This window comes from Nanorana parkeri, unplaced genomic scaffold (genome assembly GCF_000935625.1).
Source record: "Nanorana parkeri isolate BGI_ZX_2015 unplaced genomic scaffold, ASM93562v1 scaffold25, whole genome shotgun sequence".
NCBI lineage: Eukaryota > Metazoa > Chordata > Amphibia > Anura > Dicroglossidae > Nanorana > Nanorana parkeri.
In genome coordinates, this window is record NW_017306293.1 from 3,219,120 (window position 1) to 3,223,897 (window position 4,778).

The window sequence follows — 4,778 nt, forward strand, 5'->3', positions numbered from 1 at the left end:
TGAAGTAATCTTCAAGCCCAAACTAATCATTTTACATGTATGCTAAAAATACAGTAATAACTGCAACAAAAGCGTTAAATAGGATTTTTTCCCAGTACATGATTAGTTATTCAATGTATACACAGCTCCATCTTATTCACACGGACATTCACTTTACTAGGTGAACAGATTCTACTCATTCATGCTTTAGCGCTGAGTTGACAATGCACTCTATTGCTCTTGGTGACCTTTGTCACTGAGACCAAGAGTCATGGGTAATGAAAAATGTCACCGAGGTGGTGGGAAATCGTCTTAATCCGGTAACAGTTGTCTGCAAAGAGATTTCCTCTCACTTTAGAGAGATTTCTTTTCAATCCAGTTATGTGTCATGGTCAGGAAGGGACATTTCCCCAACAGAACACAGAATCAAATACAAATTACATATTAAAAAAACTCTGACATAAATCAGAACAATTCTTTACTCCATAGCAACAGAAAACATGTTTTAGGTTAGTTTGAAACCTAACTCCATCCAGTTTTGTATGTGAATGAGGGTTTAAAATATTTGTCCTGTTTTTAGATTTATTTTTAACCACACTTGGAAGATTTCCCCTTCATGTTGGTCCCTGTAATGTCCATACAAAATGGCTGTGTGGTTATCCCTGGGACAGAGACGCATGGGCAACAATACAACAGTGTGAAAAGTTAAAGCTTGGAGGGTAGGTTGTAATAGGACGAGGTAGCTAGGTATGAAGAATAAAGGGGCTATTTATAAAAAACAAAATGACATAGCTGTTCGTTCAGCAAAAACTGCATGTACGTTCTATGTGAATTAACCAGCTGTTTTGAGAATGGGGCAAAATCTACATTTCTTCAAGTGACACTAAACGCGGGAGCTAAATCTTACAAATTTATTGAAGTACCTTAACTATTAACAAAAATGTATCTTATTTGTGTATCACTCAGCTGTAGATCCTCAAATCATCTCTGGTGCTGAGACTGTCCTTCCCCTTATTCGCCATGGTCCCTGTGTGTTTTGTAAAGTAGCAAACGCTCCAAGCTCACTCCCATTGATAGATTACAATCTCAATACATACAGTATTAGTAAACTAAACGTGAGATTGTAGTCCATGACGGGAGTGAGCTTGGAGTGGTGGCTACTTTACAACACACACAGAGACCATGGGGAACAAAAGTAGCCACCCTCCAGAAGGAAGGACAGTGTCAGCACCAATTCAGAGATGATTTGAGGATCTACAGCCGAGTGATACACAAATAAGATACATTTTTGTTAATAGTTCAGGCAGTGACGTGCTGTACCTCTAGTTCCGGGCGAGGCATTCCCCAGGCTCGCCCCCAGCACGTCCCGGTCCCCAAGATAGTGTGAAGGAGGAAGGGAGGAGCCTCCCTGTCCCTCACTTTTTCGTCACTGCTGAGGCATCGAGATCGATGGCCCCAGTGTTTTTTTTTCTTTTTTTGATTGGATAGCTTGGACCAATGGCGCTGAACAGAGCTCACATCTCTCACAAAGAGTAGAGGCTGTGACAGCTCTTGCCTCAATAGTTAGGTTACACAAGTAGTGGGGAAGCCCGCTACTGTGTAACCAAACTACCTGTCAAAAGCCGGATGCAGCGCTACCTGTAATTAACAGGCAGCACGCCGTTTATGACAGGTTAGACAACGGGGAGGCTTTCCCTGCTGTATAACCTGATAGAAGCCGATTTGAATGGAGAAAAAGCTGTCAGCTTCAGACTTGAAGCTGACAGCTTCTTCCTCGATAATACCACGTGAGGCTCTGCCTCACCTGCATCCCCTGACCGCACGTCCCTGAGTTCAGGTGCTTGAATGCATTTTTAAGGTTTAACTCCTGGGTTAAGTGTCACTTTAAGTCTATTCTCTGTTCTGTTCAAATATTGTGGACAGTAGTGAATCGTGTAAATGCAGCATTATGGCCATTAGATAGCGTTTAGGATCATAGGAACTAAATATATCGTAGTAACAACAGATACAGTGTAAAACATCTAAAGGACACTGGGGAAATGAACAGATCAATGTAACTATTGCTACTCTGGGGATCCTGGCTGGAACAAACGGTTACATTTATCTGCTAACTCCCTCCAGGTCTCTAGAATTGTTACATTGTATCTCTTGTTACTATATTGTATTTATTTCCTATAAGCCATCCAGTGGCCATAATGTGATATTTCCCTGATAATATTTGACCAGAAGAAAACAGAAATGTAGATTTTGCCCCATTCTCACAACAGCAGGTTAATTCCCAGAGTCCGAATGTATATGCAGTTTCCTGGATGGCTAGTTATGCATCATGTTATTTTTTTATAAATAGACCCCAAAGTGTTCCTTATGTGACTGCAGGGCGTCCCGAGGCTGGGTGACACCCCGAGCGGTAACCGAGTGTCACTGCGCGTGACGTAACCACGCGTGTGCGCGATGACGCCAACGCCAAAAAAGTACTAAATTTATTTATTTTTCTTTTATGAAGTGTGCATTTATTTTTTTCAGCACATCTGCTGCAGACATTATGAGTAAGAAGAATCCACTCTTACAGTTTGTTTTCCCCCCATTTGATATTATGGATGGATACTGCAAAGAGAGCAGCTGGAATATACAAAACCCACAGATGGTCAGGAGCCGGAAGTTACAGCGGGAATCAAACTATAACAGCAGGCAAGACATTCAAGATGATAGAAAAAGGCTCAGCCCCTGAGGCCCCACTTTTAACCAATTATCAATTTTGGATGGACTGGCCTTTTAAAAATGTTATAAACTTTGCTGCAAATATGGCCAATACAACGAATGCATAATTATAACCCAAATATTACTATTTGAAATATTATATGTATTAACCTCTTGCCGTTCGCCCGTAGTAAAAAAACGGACGGACGGCACTGCAGCATCTGCGGGTTGCCGTCTCCAGACCGCAATTTTTTTTCTGCTCGCGCGCGCCCCCTAGCGGGCACGCACGGGCAGAAAAGACCTGTCCAATGCGAACACCCGGTACCGGGTGTTTCACATATAGGCGATCAGCGGGTCCATAGCCCGCCGATCGCTTATATGTGCTCGTTCGCGGCACACCCCCCCGCCCCCCCCCGCGCCCGGTCGGCGCTTCCGGTTTTTTTTTTCCCCCCCTGACCCCTCACCTTGATTCCCGGGATCCGCTGCCCCATCTTGGATCCCGGGACCGGCTCCGAGGGCGTCAGGAGGAGGAGGACGGGAGATCAGCTCCTTGCTGATCCCCGTCCGGGCTGTGAATGCAGAAGTGATGTGTGTTACATCACTTCCGCATTCACCTGTCAGTCATCTGGAGAGAGAAGAAGCTGATAAAGCAGATCTCTGCTTTATCAGCTTCTTTTGGGGTCCATAGGTGATATTAGGGGTCCTAGAGACCCCTAATATCTCCATAAAGAGGACCTGTCAGTGTGCCTTTGCTATTATATAGGGGGTTGTTATCCCCCTATATAATAGCAATAACAATAAGTGCAAAAAAAAAAATATAAATAAAAAAAAAGAAAAGTAACACATAAAAAAATAAAATAAAATAAAAGCCACATATAAAAAAAGGGGAAAAAACCCCCCCAAAATGTTTAACTCCCCCACCCCCACGTTTACGCGCCTATAAACGTAAATACGCGTCCGGTGCCCCAGCGCGCAAAAATTACAATTGCGCTACACATGTTACATATCGCCGCGAACGTCGCAGTGAGAGCAATCATTTTAGGGCCATCAATCACTGATAACACTAAACTGATGAGCGGTAACAGCTTTTAAAGCGTCGCCTAGGGCCAATTTTGGGTATTATCGTTTTTTGAGGTTTCGCGCGCGCACGCAATTTTAAGGCTTGACATGTTTAGTGTCTTTTTACCCGACGTGACCCCGTCTTTTATATTTTACCAAAAAATTGGGTAATAATAAATGTTTTATCATTTAATATAGGGGAAACTGTTTTTTTTTTTTAAATTTCGGTAATTTTTCCTTAATATAGTAAAAAAATAAAACCCCCAGTGGTGAATAAATACCACCAAAAGAAAGCTCTATCTGTCCCCAAAAAAGGGTATAAAATTCATTTCAGTACAGCGCTGCATGACGGAATAAATGTCAGTTAAAGTACCGCAGCGCTGAATACTGAAAAATGGCCTGGATGGGAAGGGGGTTTAACACCGCGGATGTCAACTGGTTAAACATCTCCAGGAACGCTTTCCTGACAGCTTTCCCCAACCACATGTCGGGTTATTCACAGCTACTAAGCCACAGCCGCCACGCGCCTCCATCCTCTATGATCTGAGAGCGGAAGGGAAGGGGACGCTCTATCCAGTAACTCGAATTACTGGTAGCTGTGTTATTAATTCAAGAGCTGTCAATAAAGCTTGTCGTTAGGAGGCGTTCTGTTTCATAGAATGTTCGTCTCTATCATGTAACTTATACAGTCCTCCAAGTGATGTTGATATCTGTGCCTGATATGAGATGTGGAGCCCCGGGCTATGATCGCGGTCCCCTTGTTTCCCGGAGGCTCGGTAAGGTGGGATGGCTGTGTCGGTCTTTGTAATGTTTTTTTAGGCATGCATACATTTCAGAGCTGACACTGCTATCTATATAAGAGAGCAATCACTTTTATCTATTTAGAATCTTTCAGTTTGTTGTGTTTACTATTATGCTTTATGCTGCTGGAAACAAGGCTGGGTGTTGTTACCAAAGATACTGAAAATCAAGCAGTGCTTATATCATGAATAGGAAATGTACAGTACAATGTTTTATGTATTTGTTATCAAAGTGTATGAAAT